Source organism: Sinohyriopsis cumingii, unplaced genomic scaffold (assembly GCF_028554795.1).
Source record: "Sinohyriopsis cumingii isolate HCF-2022 unplaced genomic scaffold, ASM2855479v2 utg000452l, whole genome shotgun sequence".
NCBI lineage: Eukaryota > Metazoa > Mollusca > Bivalvia > Unionida > Unionidae > Sinohyriopsis > Sinohyriopsis cumingii.
Window position 1 is genome coordinate 827239 of NW_028315901.1, and position 17587 is coordinate 844825.

A 17587-nucleotide genomic window follows, 5' to 3' on the forward strand; every position below is an offset into this window, starting at 1 on the left:
AGACGATAGATAGGGAGGTGCTGGATAGGGAGGAGGTGTTGGCTGTCGTCGTGATGTGAGCCTATCAAGTCGTTTTATTTCCTTTACCAAATTATTATACTCTTCAGTTTTTACCTGACTTTTTTCGTAATGCACGCGATACAATCATTTTATAAATTTCTCATCCCTTACGTTGACATATTTTTGTTTTAAAATTATACCCTTTCGATCTAGAAGTAATAATACTGCAGCGAGGAAATTTTCCTCTGGTGTTTTCCTAATTTTTCAATAAAACCTTCATTAAATTTTGCATCCAGGTCAACATCTTCTCTTACCGGTTTGGGATTAGGCACGAGATTTTCCTTCACGGCAGCGACTTCAGTACGAATTTCGCTGATACCTTTAAGTATTTCCTCACCGGTCGAGGCTGAGCTGCAGCTATATCAGTTGGAAGATCTCGTTAAATCTATTTTGTCTTTTTAGTTCTCGCTGCTATTTTTTCAGTGTGCGCAGCGATCTGTTTTAATATTGGAAGAATACCTTTTCTTCGTTCCTCTTCCTCCTTAATATCATCCTTAGGATCTCCCAATAAAGCTCTTTCAGTGACCGCAGCGGCTTTCTCAGTAGCTGTTGTAATGGGTCTAAGTAATTGTTCCGCGCCTGTAGCGTGTTCAACTTGTGCTTCTTGCAGCGCTTATAATTTTTGTCTTACAGAATCTCTCACAGGAAGAAATTTTTTGTTTGCTTCTAATCGCTCTCGAGCTATTCTAGTGGTATACGCTTCTCCAACATTTGCCATTATCAATAACATAATTGTTTAATCCATAGCAGCAGGGAGGACGACGACAACGAATTGGTTCATTTGGTAAATCGAAGCGCCATTAATAGGTTTTCCAACCAGAAACCACATTTGGACTAACGTAGGAGGACCTCCCAAGGAGTTTTCTCCCTACGAGAAATCCTCCTGAAACGTAGTCGCCGTTATTTCCGGTTGAAACCCTTTTTTGGAGGGTTTATTTCGACATTTGGAACCTTATACATTTTGTAGGATTCGCCCTCCCTGCTGCTAGGATACATGTCGAGGACCTGTGACAGGAAAGTGTGAAACTAGAATCCCCATAACCCAACTACATAATAGTATATCAGTAATATTAATCATATTATTACAATAACATTTGCACAGGCTAAAATGAATGAGAAAAGCAAGACTTATTACAACCGCAGTGTTAATATATAATAAGGTGATACTAGGATATAAAATGTATCTTATATTATATATTTGTTTCAAGTATTTAACAACTGTTGATTGTAATAGTTATGGCTTCTGGCTTGCATGGACTAATAATTGTATGAAGACTGGGTTATGTAATGGTCTTCGTGGGTTTATATGACTGGGGTATTAGATGGTCTATGTGAGTTTATATGACAGAAAATCTTCTTACAACTATTCATCTAATTGGACATGTAATATTGCCTGCCAAATTACTTGCTGCTGTAGCAGACTTGGACACTACAATAACTTTCTATAGTTTGTGACTTCATCATAACAATAAAAACATAGGACCATTGTAAAGAGGCACAGTCGAGGAATTACCTAGTAATTTCATTGTCTTCATTGTAGTGCATTTTAGTAACTTTATATCAAGAATATGGGTACTCCAGTTAATTTCTTTTGTTGGGACACGCTTAGAGTTAATTTGTTTGTTTGAAACCATGGACTCTACTTTTATTGATATTGTGCGGTGTACGATTTTAAAATTAAGGTATATTATCTACCTTGTCCTGTTATATGATATGTAAAGAGAATAAGAGCATACGGTTTAATCGACTTGACATTAAAATAGTAAATCTTTCAACCCGTGACTGGATCAAATAAATAAACTTACTCTGGGTGTATGTTCAACATGCGTACATTCACCTTCCGAATACTTGGTTCAGTACATGTTTAATAATGAAATTATATAATATTATGCATCGTTATGATTACCAACTATTTGTCTGATTTAAATACGATATGCATTACGCGAGGATATGCATAATGGAGGAGGGAAAACGAAAGGTTCATAATGAAAAATGTGTTCAGACATTTTGTCGCCAGCTTGAATTGAAGTGCTAGGTGCAAGTTGCAGGTCACCATTGAACATTATGTACAACCTTCTAGAGCCGATTACTTCCTTCTTCACATTTCAAACTACAGCTATACCAAATTCTCTGCAATTCATTGAAGCCTCGATAAAGAAAGGGGACACTTACATTTTTAGTTTTGGATTATGAGAATTAAACTAGTGTTCAGTTCTCTTTGTTTTGTTTTCTCTCTGCATACTTAGTACATTCACCCCAAGTAGTTTTCCCCTACAGTACAACTGTGCAGCATAGCATCACATTTCGTTACGAATATTAATTAGGTGATCTTACATAAATAGACTGATTGTACAATGTTTTCAACCATGATAATTTTAAACAGATTTTTGTTTTATAACAATTCGTGGGGATAATGCAAAGTCAATTGTCTCTTACCACACTAGATGTTGTGATATTGATTACATTGCAAGACTGGCTTAGTTAGGCTATTTTACATTTCAACACTGCCGTATGTTAAAACTATCTCAGAATATCAAAATGTTGTGGTTGTATGTCACATGTATATGATTGTTAGAGTTCAATATAAATTATAATTGTGTCGTTCTAGAGATTAGTACGAAACAGTAAGAGCTAAATATGCTAAACAAGTCATCAAATGAAAATTGTCGTCAATGAATATTGTGACCATGGATGAAATATTTGGCGTATTTCGTGATTAATGATAATACTAATCAAATTTGTATATGCATCAAATTGATGTTTGTGTGAGATATGACGGCATATAATTAAAAGTAAGCTAGTTATATACAGCTTATATATATATATATATATATATATATATATATATATATATATATATATATATATATGAAATATATTTTTATAAAGATATACTGCTATCTGTATTTGCTTTTCATTGTTTATTAGGTTTCTTTTATTTTGTTGTACACTTTGATAATTTTATTTTGGACTTTACCTTGCCCAAAATCATGTTCTCTTTCAACCAGACCTTAATCATTGAGTTTGGTTTTGGTAACGTCATGTTTTTCTCAGTCTGAGTCTAGAAGATAGGAAATCCCCAATGATTTATCGAGTCATGTTGGATAACACATTTAATATCATAATAGCAGCAACAAACCTTTTTATTGTATCTAACATTTCATCCTCATTTGGAACCTTCCAGAATGAACTTTTCCAATAGGACAAAGATTATTTTAGAAAATGTTACATGTGACATGAGGTGAAATACAGGACTATAAAATGTTAAATGTGACATGTGGTGAAGTACAGGACTATAAACTGTTAAATGTGACATGAGGTGAAGTACAGGACTATAAAATGTTACATGTGATATGAGGTGAAGTACAGGACTAAAATGTTACATGTGACACGAGGTGAAGTACAGGACTATAAAATGTTAAATGTGACATGCGGTGAAGTACAGGACTATAAAATGTTAAATGTAACATAAGATGAAATATAGGACTATAAAATGTTAGATGTGACATGAGGTGAAGTAATGTACTAAAATGTTACATGTGACATGAGATGAAGTACAGGACTATAAAATGTTAAAAGTGTGACATGTGGTGAAGTACAGGACCATAAAATGTTAAATGTGACATAAGATGAAATACTGGACTATAAAATGTTAGATGTGACATGAGGTGAAGTACAGGACTATAAAATGTTGCTTATTTAGAAACTACTAATTCGTGCTGTAAGATCTCAACAGAATCATTGTTGTGACCAGTATTTAATTTTGGCTGGAATTTATTTAGTCAAATTATTATTTTCTGGAAATACAAACGGACCAAAAAATAACATTCCTGGATATAAAGACCTGGATTCATAGTAGAATTTCAAATATGGATACATTCTTTGTTGTATTATTGTGATCAAACAAATGACACTGGCACATATCTACGACACTGGCCATCACAAGCATAATAACAATACAATCGTTGGCTTTAATTTGGAATACCACTAAAGTTTATTCAGAATATTAATCATTAGGACCTGCTTTATACATTCTATGATTATTTCGGATTTAATTCGCAATACAGTTTTGTTTTAACAGTTTTCATTTGGTATAGTAGCAAAATAAATTCTTTGATGAGGTGTATACAACGTGCTGGTTTTCCCTCTTTTTCTGTTATTTTGGTTAAGACCATAGAATCATAAGAGAAAACTGGAGATCCTTAGGATACGAATGTCTCTAAAATATTTCAGAAAACCTTCTTCTTGAAATTTAAATTCATCTTGGTTTGGAATTTTCAAGTTCCTGGTATTAAATCACATAAACGATTAGTTAAACAAACAAGCTTTGACAATGTTTTCTTAAGTTGATAAAATTTTTATCAAATCATGCTCAGGAACAACCCTCCATCAAAGACATGAATACTTCCATACTGCCAGTAAAGATTATGTTCTCCTGGCAAAAGCCTTTTGAACGAAGCAAGAAAGGAAAATGTTTTGGTTCAATATTTGGTAGAAAATACTGCTCTGGATAACAGCGATCTGGAATTGATTAGTGTCTCCATCAGGCTCTAATTTATGTAAGTGCAATTAAAATACAAAAAGACAATCTAGTTAAGAGGGCTTGCGCTTCAAAACTGGAAGAAAAGGAGAAACGCATGTAGTTCGCATGTAGTTATACAAAGAAGAGAAAATAAGATGAATCAATGCATTTACAGAAAGAATAACAAATGCACTTGCAGAAAGAGGACAGAACGAGACAAATATAATTGCAGTTGGAGAAAGAGGAAAAAAGAGAGTAAAACAAGATATACCTGTGCAAATAGAGATACAATGTGGAAAAGAAAATAGAGAAATTCAGAGAGAAAAAAGGTAGAAAGAGAATTTCAAGATATGTTAAAATTATTGGAGCTGGCAAGCGAAAAGCACATACCGACTTTACAAACAAGTTCAGCTTTTGATGTTACTACAAATACTAGGCAGAACTCCTTTTCAATGAAAAGTAAATAGATACATATTTTCCCCATTTTCAAAAAGACAATGAAAATATGAAATGGCCAAGGGAGCATTGGACTCTGTTCTTACAAAGTGCACGTTTTAACAAAGCTCGTGACATTTACACTTCCCCGTCAGTAGAAAGTGCTTATTATGATTTGCGTAAAGGAGATATATTGAAGGGTTATGTGTTGGTAACTGGTGATTATCGACAAACGTTTAGGAACTATGAAAGAAAACACAGGCAAATCCAAGTCGAATCTGCAAGTAAAAATGATCAATAATATGATATGTGATGCTTAGCCAAGAAAAGCGGTCAAGATTACAAAACTCTCAGACAACTCATCCTAGTTGAAGAGTTCACGAATTGCGTCGAAAATAGCGTTACGAATGACCTTGATGAGCACAAGGTGGAAACATTTTAAAATTCTGCTCATACGACTGACGAGGATTATTCCACTCAATAGTCTTTTTGCAATAAAATACAAGTCTAATACAAGCACCTCCAAATATCAAACTTGCACAACCTTTATGAATCAAGTGTCTGATTAGATTGATCAGAAATAGTTGCCTCTTTCTATGTACATATATTGCAAGAATAAATGACATGTTATTTCTGATTGCTACAAATTGAAAATTAAGCAACAAAATCAGGACAGACCTTTTCCACAATAACCTTATTTCTAAAAGGTACTGAAAGCAATAAATGTATTAGGTGAAACAAATCTCAGTCAAATCTCAGTTTGCCCGTATTATGGAAAAGTATGAACCATTAATTTAGCAAAAATAAATATCGCTCATGGTTGATTCAGCCAATCATATTCCTATCAAAAATGTAAAGGATATAGCGAGTCTTTTATAATCAGGTAATGATGCCATGTTTTTAGTTGTAACGAGAGTGTTCTGGTTCATGGAGTAGACTGCGGCTTTGGTAATGTTCCTTCTGTGCTGTAAATGTGTCAACCGACTTAGTCTCAAGATCTATGACAGTCTAAACAGCGTTGACTTTACCAATCGGGGGTATTCATTTAGTACTAGGCAATGACCTAGATGGAGATAAGGTTGTGGTTAATCCGCTCGTAACTGACAAGCCTAGTCTGAATCACAAAGTTCATTGAACAAAGAAACTCATGATTTATAACCAGCATGTGCAGATATTGGAGCTCTGGCATCGAAAGCTCTTGTGAATGATTTGATCAATCAGGATAAATTATTCCTTTAGGTGACACCTGTATTGGTCAGGCTTTTAATCAGGTCACGTCTGTTGATCGTTTGAATCAATCAATATATATCAAACAGAGTGATCATATATTAACTTCTACCCCTCTCTATTTTAATCTAGGTGGCAAATGACAATAACTTGTCGAACTGGAACAATACCCCGATATCGCCTATGTATTACATAAGGTTATTAGCAACACCGAAGCAACAGATGTACCTGTTTGCTATTTTGTTACAAATGCGTCCTTATGTGAAAATGGAGACCACCTGAGGTACTTGCTAGCAACGAGTGGCCATTGAGCTATCCCATTGAAGTTAAAAAGTAGTATTTACAGGAAATTCTTAGTTTAGCCAGTGAAGCTCATTTTGCGGATTATTATCGATCAACAGGACTTACAGCATTATCTGGAATCATTTGTATTCTCCAAAGATTAAAAGTGATGTTTGTAAATACTGCAGATCCTGTAACACACGTCAGATGGTAGGAAAATCCAAACAGAAGATATATATGGCTCATCTGCATGCTTGTCATGCATTTGACGAACAATTTAGCAGAATAATAGTAGACTTTGTCGGACTTTTATATAAGACCAAGCCAGGTAACCACTACTTGTTCATCATAAGGTTTTGCGTCTACAAGATTTCCAAAGGCAATTTCTATGGTGAATGTTAAAACTAAAACAATAGGAAAAGCTTTGATAATGATTTTATTTAGTTTGGTCTTTCCAGATCTATCCAGTCTGATCAAGAGTTAATTTGTATGTCTGTAATTTTGCAGCAAGTTATACATAAAAAGGGCACACAGCAATTCAAGTCCTCTACCTATAACATTGAAATCTGGGGTTGTTACAAAGATGTAATCAGACTTTGAAAAAATAGGATCCCGTCATATTGTTTTCTTACTAGAAAATATTAAGACAAAGGTGATCATTTTCTGTTGTTTGCTGTCAGAGACTCAGTTTAAGAATCTTTAGTATTCATTCCATTTAAAATAAATGTCGACCACTGAAATATTGAAACGACAAAGTTCTTTCATATGAAGGTATAGATATGTTGCTTTTCGAATATTTTCTTATTTTAAGTATAATTTGGTAATTGCCTGTGAAGTTGCAAGAAATAATATGCACTATACTCAGAAACGAAATTATTGACAAAACTACAAAAAGGAAAATGCATCCTGGTGTTATGGCTCGGGTTCTCTTGACCATACATCAAAATTCTTTTCAGGCTAAACACTTTGGTCGTTACAAAGTTGAAAAGAAAGGAAATTATTTGAATCATATCATCAGTATTCCAGTGAGGTGAAAATAATAACAGTATGTTAAAGGAGTATACAAATAGAGACATTATTGTTAATCATACAGTCCATTTAGTTGTACCTGCCCCTCACAGTAAGGATTTAAGCAATGCAATCAGACTGTGTTGAATCTGGTTTAACCTGTCTTCAGAACTCAAAAATGTTTAATAATCTTGGCCAGAAACTATCATATCTCTAGTAAAACAAAAACCAAAAAAAAAAAAAAAAACATGAATTCAAATAGATATTTATTTAGTGTGATCACAAGTTTCTAAATGTTTCCATACGAACAAATAAAGTATGCAATAATGTTGAAATTGTAAAATCAAAAGCCTATTTCACAGGAACGTTCAAAAAGAGAAATTCAGCATATAACCACATGAAAGTGACCTGACTTCACCATGTATACTTGCGCCGAAACTAGGTAATACTTCCCGCAAGTCCACTGACGATAGAAAAGGTAACAGTGTGACCAAATCAGATTCATTTCCATTACCAAGAGTCTATGACCGCATTGATAAAAATGTATATGCAAAATGTGTCACGAAATTTGACCGTTTCAAAGGATTATAGCAAATTCCACTCGAGGGATGTACAAAGGAAATTTCAGCGTTCGTGAATCCAGATGGACTTCATCAATTTGAAAGTGATGTCGCTTGGGTTGAACTGTTCGCCTTGTACTTTTCACCGTTCAATAAACATGATTACGTCTTGTCTAAATAATTGTGAAGTTTGCATCAGTGGTGTCATCATTTGAAGGAAGACCTGGAGCGATCACTTAGAGACAATTTTGAAATTTTATAGCAGACTCACTGATGCAGATATGATAATTTATTTAGCTAAATGTGAGTTTTGCCGTACATGAGTTACATTTTTAGGACATATTGCGGGACATGGACAAGTTTGACTTTAGATGACCAGGTCAAGTCTATTTCTGTATTGACTTTGCCTATTAGTAAAAGAAACAACTGATGGGATTTCAGTGTAAGTCTGGATAACATCTGAACTGTATTCAAATATGAATCATAATCGTTGAACCCCTCACAAACGTATTGGCCAGAAAAAGATCATAAGGATTTAGATAATTCAAGGTCATATCTAAGAGTGCATCATTTAATTAAGCTCCAAATTCCAATTATTTAACATGTATTTTGATGCAAGTAAAGTTGGGGTTGGTGGAGTATTGATTCAGGAAAACAATAATGGTATAGATAATCCAGTGCGCTACACTGAGTCCCGGACATTGGAATTTCCCCATGAAATGCATGGTCAGCCTGCTGTTTACTGCGTTTTATATTATAACTTCAGTAATAGAACTTCCTGATATAACTAACATTTTATTTTGTAAACATTTCGATCCTTCCAAAATAAAATGTTCCATCAGAAATAGATTTGTATGGAAACTGCCAATTGTGTTTTGACGTCAGGTAGAGGACCATAATATTGCTTGTCTTAAAATTATTTATTCGTGTGGTAAGTTCTGTGCAGAATATCTTGAACTATTGTTGTGTCCGGCATGGTCAGGAATTTATTTATTCAAATTATTACATTCAAGTGACTCTTCTCTAGAAATACAAAGTGCTCAAAATGGAATTGAAACTTGGATTTATATTGAAATTTCAAATAAGGATACATTCTTGGTTTGAATCATTGTGATGCAATAATCACAGGCACATCACCACTTTGGGCTTTTAAAATATTTTGGAATGTCATTAAAGTTTCTTCAACCCTTTAATATATAGTGTCTGTGTTAAAATTATTTGGGACATCCCTCACCATAATGAAATTAATTGGGACATAAAACACAATAACGTAAGTATTTTTTATGCTTAACATTTTATTCCATGGAAAGAAATAGTCGTCGAATTCGGTTAATATTGTTGGTTTTCGTTCTTTTTCAGTTACTTTGTTTACTTCATAGAGTATAGAAAATTCTTATATATATATATATATATATATATATATATATATATATATATATATATATATATGTGTGTGTGTGTGTGTGTGTGTGTGTGTGTGTGTGTGTGTGTGTATTTGCGATATAATGTTTTATGTATCGTGGTAGTTGCAAACTGCGGCTGCTGAAAAATCGAAGTGTTACCCAGTTGTGATATCTCTCTCTCTCTCTCTCCCCCTCGCTTTCTGCTTATATATATATATATATATATATATATATATATATATATATATATATATATATATATATATATATATATATATATATATATATATATATCTTTATATATATGTAAATAGTGCATGCAATTTGTTTGGTAATTTTAGGGATAGATACATTTGACAATGTCAATCAAGACAGCTTAAGTAAATGCATTCAGGAATAGTTATAATATATGTTACAAAAGAGCAAAAGATTATCTACTGAGGCTTTGTTTTGATAAATGTTAATTTACAATATTTTAGCAATTTTTCCCTTTGGATTTCAGTGTGGTAAGTGTCAGGGATGGACTTATGACTACAGATTTGGTTTCCAATGTCAATGTGGTGAGAAGAGTTGAAAGTAAGTATTTCTACAGTTAAAACAAATCGTTTCAAGAATGAATACAACAATAAGCACTACTTGAAAGATCAGATTGTCAACGAATAACAACATTATATTTGAGGTTGCTAATAATATTAATTTAGATTTTTGAGTTAATATTCATTAAGGTTAGTAGTCATGCCACAAAAAGTCATGCTTTGATATATAATTTTACCAGCAATACCTTAAGCAGACACAAAGCATCCAACAAGAAAGTAATATTCCGTCCCCAATAAGTACCCATAGAAGATTTTCATGCGTCATTAATTTTGAGACATTATCTTTATGGCCTATATAAGAGCAGCATAATATAATTACACTGATTATGTAAATCAAGAGGACAACGTTTCCCTTATCCCGATCCAGATATTACTTCATTATAAATTAAGTAAACCTTAAAAAGGAATAAGCTATGTTCTGCTTCAATATAGTCTACAATATGTAATTTCTTTCTTTTTAAGGTTGATGGACATTTTGAACAGGGTGAAGAAAATATCACAGAAGAAAACGAGGCAGTTCCCAAATTAAATACGCTTGATGTTAATAAAAAGGAAAACCTGAACTGTTTATTTCAGATACTGATATTATTCAAAAAGATGCTTTATAAGACAGCTTATTTGCCGCAATTTTAAGCTGTGGGGTTTGTTTTGCATTAATAATCAGGGTTTGATTGCGTTATAGTACTAATTAGGGGTTTGATTGTGTTGATTAATAATTATTATTTCATTATATTACATTAATAATTAGGTGTTTAATTATGTTATATTATTAATTTTGGTTTTGAATTGTCCAACGTTATTGTACTTTTTCTCAAAATGAAATTAAATGATAGCTGCCTTGTAAATTAGGGTCTGAAAATTTTCATATTAGTTGTAAAATTGAAAATTTGGTGTACATCCGAGTGAACAGAGCCAGTGAATTAGATTGTTTCGACAAAACCCGCTAGAAGGTTCTGAAATTCGCAAACAAATAATCATGTATTTCCATGCAAAGGCACAACACAGCATTTTGTTCAAAGGTAAATTATATTATTTTCAGCGGCACCAAGTAAACAATATGCAGGAGAGAAGTATGGAATCGTATGTTAGAGTAATTATGGTGGAGTTTATTGCCACAAACTGAAGCTTTGAACCAGTCAAACATCATGTTTCTAAAGCTGGTTTGCTAGAATAATTATTTGCATTCATTTTCGGTTGGCATTTAAGTGTCACTAAATGTGTGTATAAATGATATATCTTGCTGTGTTTAGAAGATATTTTACCTGATAAGTTATCCTCTGCTTCTTGTATTAAATAAATAACCAAACTTAAATTTGACTTACATAAAGAAATACACTTACAATCTAAAGTTATCATTCAAAAGCCAATGCTGTATGCATTATTATATATAAAAGAGATTGAAGTAGTTTAGGAACATACATTTAAAACTTTCATCTTTTTTAAATTTTGAAATAAGTATATTTTATTGTTATCTATTACAATTACATCAAAAATGTCTGCTTATGAGTGAAATGTATTAGAATATTAGCTCCATGTTATCCAATTATAGACTGTTAGGAATATATACCATTTTTTATATGTAATTGACCATATCTAATGCATCGTATATTTGCACAGCAATTCAATGCTATTCCAGTAATATAGACAGAATTATACTTCCAACACATGCTATTTAATTAGATGTGATTGCATATATCTATATTGGCGTATATATATATATATATATATATATATATATATATATATATATATATATACCAATTCATGTTATTCTAGACAGTTTGAGAACGCTTTCAACATGCAAACAGTATCTCTCTTAAAGGCAGAAGGTACAGTGTCGTCCATTTTCTGTATGCCAAAGCATGGATCACCAAGTCCAGACAAATACAATGTCAAAGAACTATAATACTTGTTTGGTTTTTTTGTATATGATGAGAAAGGTGTTATAATCTGATACAATGTACATTATTCCATCAAATTACAAATTCCCAGATTATCCGCTCAACATATGTTTGAATGTATAAAATATTGATTGTATTTACTAGTTTTCTTTAACCCTGATATTAAATAAGGAATTTAGAAATCTAGTCCTGACAAATATGTGTCACGAATGAAAACATTTCGAGTCGACGTAATATTTCTATTAGGATAATATTTATTGTAAGAATATCTGGACATTAATTTACCGTGAAATTATTCCTATGTTATACTAGAAATTGAATGTGACTATCATTGTTTGATACTGAATAGGTAACTATATGCAAATCAGAAACGGGAATGCATACACAATGCATACACAATAGAAAGTGAAAATATAAATATTTTTATTTGTAGCATATGCATATATTCAACATTTCCTCTTGATGCCTTATGTTGTTATATCTAATGTCGTTCCTGACTTTCCTCAACATATATATCTGCAAAAGCTCAACACGAACAGTTTTACAAATCGTTCTACTTAATATAGCACCAGAAAAACCATGACTTATAACTGTTTCTGGAACATGAAGACATTTCACTACGATTAGTGTCAAAAGGTGAATACTTTTAAGGAAAATTGTAGACATAACAGGTTTGCATTTATTTAAATCAGTTTAAACATTCAACTTTCTCCTGATATTGGCAGTGGAGACAAAACACACACACTGATATATACACACACGCAGACACACCCACCTATATATATATATATATATATATATATATATATATATATATATATATATATATATATAGTAGGATAGATGGATATATAGTGAGTGAGAACTTCGCTTCTATGAACTGATATCCATAATGAGAAAATAGATTTCACTTACATCTGAAAACACTATAAAGCTACCATGTTCATAATACGAAAAATACGAAAAATATCTTGTGGGTGAATAACAAATAAGATAGTTTGAAACAAAACATGTATTTACCTTGTTCACAAATGACATGTAATAGACGAAAGGACTTAACAACTTGAAAGTAAACAACTTATTATTTAAAATAAAGAAAACTTGTCACAGTGTTAAAGAATTTCCAAACGAACTCAAAGCACTGAAGACAAACATTGTCATAACACACATGATAATTGTAAACAGCTAAATTATCAACTTACTGATTGTAAAGAAATTTAGGGATTGATAATTATCTCTCGCAGTGGATGAAACACACGGAGAGCTATATTCGTGAAAATAACATTAGGTAGCTTCCTGCTTAGTTGGTTCTGCTCTGTAACTGATTAAGGAATTTAAGCATGAACATGAAATCAACTTCAGTCCAAACGCTGGAGTAATCCTGAAGTAAAGTATGGTCTCTAAATAGAACAATGATATTCCTCTTAAAGATAGCATCTGGATATAGGGATGGAAGTTAATTCCTGTATTAGCCCAGAATGTTAGATAATTTACCAGACTAACATTTCCTTCTGAAAATAGTGATATTATAGAACAGTATCAATAATTTAGTTTGTTGACCTAATATAAACATAGTGTGGGATTAAGTAAAACAACTCCTGAGAGAGAGAGAGAGAGAGAGAGAGCGCACTGCAATCATAAAACTTCATACATCAATACACTAACCAAAATAATAAGCAAGGGGTAATTAGAATTAAATTCAGGAGCAAAACGATTCGTTTCTTTAATAATATCCATGAACTTGTATGTTGCTTTGTTGTAAGTACAAGATTTGTTGAGATTCTTATTTACTATGAAATTGGAGTCTGCAGGGGACCATATGGAAATATATGAAAAGGCTTCCATGGCGTTTATTTCATTTCTAGGTCTCACATTATGAAACTCACATTGTTTTAAAATATCAAAATGCTTTTTATTTCCCAACAATAGAAAATAAAAATTAAAACTACACTTAAAATCTTATGAATTAAATTCTAAATAAGCCTAAATGTCCAATCACTCCTGAATAAAATCCAGTGGTCATGGGTATCCTGATAGGATGCAATGATGAAATCCAGAAATGTTTTTAATTAATTCATAAAATGTCAAAGTAATGTATCCATAAAAATGGACACTATAGCTATTCTAAAGAATATTTGGAATACATAATTCCTCTCTAATCATATCTGATTTCAGAAATACCACTGTATGATCGGATTTCACCAGACTGACCTAGAAAGGAATGAATTATTTCTTTATTAAATCATTATATAATGACATTTTCACAGGACTTAGATCGTAATAGAATGTGAAACATTCGAACGGAAAATCTTAGTCTCATTGATATATATGTGTGTGTGTCTGTGTGTGTGTATGGTGTGTATGTGTGATCAATAATACTTAAAATTACATCGTAGGCTGTCTTATGAATGGCACAGTTTAATTGCACAAAATATATACACAACAAAGCAATACAATACATCCATACACATGTGAAGACACGTTATTGTCCCCTAACCTGTATAATGTATGTGTTGTATTATTTTAATTTCTAACTTGTATTGTTCAATGTGTTAATGAAACTAAATGGATGATCATCCCTGAATATAATAATCGTCGAAGGAGCTGAACTAATACACACTTGAATGAGTTGCAACGCCATTATCAAAGCCAAACAGTACATCACAGTTTTTTTAATAATATTTCTGGTGCATGTTTAATTATCTGTAGACAATTGGCACAAGGGCCTCATGTTTTACCAAGCAGCGAACTGGTACGTGTTTGGCCTCAGTTTCAATAATAGCCCTCTGAAGCAAACATGATATCTTGTTCATGTTCGACAAGTGATTTTATTTTATCAGCCTGATTAGAATATACACAATAAATAGTGAATTGATGACCTTTGTGATAGCTAATTATTGAATGATCAGTTCCACGAGCATAAGTAATATCAGCAAAAGACTGACAAATAAATGTATCATCTAAAGGAATATGTTCCTGATCAACATCATTATCAAAAGCTCATTTTCCCAAGGTTCTGTACACTGAGCAAGAAGAATATAATTCATGGATTTCAATCTCAATACAATCAACTTGTCAATTACAAATTGATGACACACGACCTTATCACCATCTAGTTAATTGTCCAGTAATAAATGAACACTTCGTATAGGCACAGAGGACTCTGTTCCGATAGGCACGGGTCCTGAGACTAAACCGGATGCAAAATAGATTAAATGGAGATGAGCGTTAACGATGTCGCAGTCTACTCCAAGAATAAGAACACTTTCAGTAGAACATTTTTCGACAGACGCAAATAACCTCATAATAAACGACTTTGAGACAAGTATGTGTTGCTTAATATTCAACATGGATAACCCCGTCAGCTTTGCGAACAACAGTTTGCAGTGTACACTTATTGCTCATTAAGAAAGGGCATGATGTCAATGTGGAAACACTTTCTGAACCTTTCAATTAATATGAGCTGTCCAGGATTATCATTATCTCTATCATCCTTCTCCGCTGAGCACAACCTATCAAATAGTTGTGGATTTCCCTTGCTAGTTCGACAAAATCCTAAACCGTTGTGGGTATGACTAAGGCACTCATAACATTTCAAGATCTTTTCCTTAACCATATTGTAGTCCATAATATGTTGTACAGACAAAGTATTGTAGACGTCACGAACTTTGCAAAAAGTACAATTTAAAAAAAAAAAAAAAACTTAAAATGCCCTCGTCACCATTTCTAGCTTTCAGCAACTTTCTGAAAACGAAGAAAATAAATATATTTTTTCCTGAACAAGGGGTACTAAATGAACGTTCATTTTAACATAAAAACTAGAACTTATCTGTAAATCACGGGGTGGAAAAGCGCAGCTTGCCATCTCATAAATTACACTGCATTTCCGTTTCTTCTCTCCGCGTCTGATTTTGTATTCTCTCTCTGTCTCTCTCTATCCCTGCGTCTGCCTCTCTCTGTCCTCTCTCAGTCTCACTCTTTTTTTTTCAATTGCATCATTTAGCCTAAAAAATAAAGCTTTCTTAATTCGAAATATATCGGTTTTCTTTAACTGTAAGTAATTTAATTCCCTATCATAACTAGAGACAGGCTTACCAATCAAACCCAAAGCACAATCACCCAAAATTTTATTTGTCGTCCAAATACTGGATACAAATATTTACCTATTGCTTTCTTAAAAAAGCTTTCGCTTCACAATGCCTGGTATATTCAGGCAACTCATCCTTGTTCATAGAATCCAACCATTTCTGGTTAATATTTAAATAATAGTTCGCGGCATCTGTTGACGTTGTCAGTGATTCATTAGAGATTTTATAAATTTTTGAAAAGGTCAAAAAAAACCAAAGATTGTACGTCAATTTTTATATCTCTGATCTCGGAGGAGCCTTCGATTTACATTACGAATCTAGGTTTTAAAACATGTAGCATGAGGAAAATGGAAACATCATTTTAAGTAATATCTTCAACAAATTTAAATACCAATAATACGAAATCAAAATATACAAGGCACCTGCAATATTGTAAATTCAATTCTAAATAATACTTAAATGTCTTATAATAAGCCAAGAAATGCTGATGAAGTGAGTGAATGTAAAAACGGACAATTGATTTATCCAGACAAAATGAATGAAAACAATTAGTGTTTCTCATTTGTGAAATATTAATTCCTAGCATATAAACGCAAATGATTTCGATGGGAGTGGTGCCGAGTCAATTCGAGTAAATTGCTTTGCTAAAAAGACGCGCCATAGAAGACGATCTGGCTTGATCCGATGGCATGATTTGAACCCGAACACTTTCATCATGAGTCCAGTATGTATACGGCTAAGGAATGCGGCTCTTTGACTCAGTTATAAATTTGACTGAAATTGATATATCTATCCTCAATGAAAATAAATGTCACTACAGAAAGCAGTAATTTTACAAACATAAATGCAGACAGTTTATGTCGGGAAAGGATTAACCATTACGTTCTAATATAAATTACATGTACAGGTCACAAAATTAATAGTATTATCTCGATTGGTTTTAAAGTAACTAACAAATATATTTTGTGATGGTATGTCATGGAAAGATTGTGATATGGTCTATATACTAAGCTATAGTTGTGTGTCAGTGAGTATCACATATCTCCCCTTACTCTGTTTTGTTTCTAAAATGGTGAGTTTTCAGTGTCATTAGTGAGCAGTTGTCCGTCTAACATTATATTCAGCCATTGCATCTCTGTATTTTTTATGCTTATGCTAAGCAGTAATTGTGGGTTTTAGTCTATAGGTGTGATCTCTGATCAGTAAGACTATGTCTAGGTCAGTAGCTTTGGGGTGTTGTGGGTGAAGGTGTCAGTCTTTTGGTGCGAGCGTAGTCAGGAGAAATGGCTGGTAGTCCATAGGTATAGGTGATTGTCTATTCAGCTGGGTTTAACATGTAAGTCCATGTTTAAAAACCTATGAAAGTTTCAATCAAAATATGTGTTTACTCTTTTCATCTGTAACGAGTAGTTGATTGGCGATTGCAATCTAATGTGTCTTCTCATCAGCCATCGACAAAGTTCACTGAATGTCAAATGATTAAGTATATAAAAACATGTCGAATC

General features: G+C 32.8%; 1 long non-coding RNA gene across 1 annotated transcript; it reads left to right on the forward strand.

Moving 5' to 3' along the window:
* The first annotated feature begins 4552 nt into the window (after nucleotides 1-4552).
* Nucleotides 4553-12130, forward strand: LOC149774007 (uncharacterized). The gene is made up of 2 exons (XR_016417099.1): nucleotides 4553-10073; nucleotides 10556-12130. It is a non-coding gene; the product is annotated as an uncharacterized LOC149774007 (long non-coding RNA).
* Nucleotides 12131-17587: the final 5457 nt, after the last annotated feature.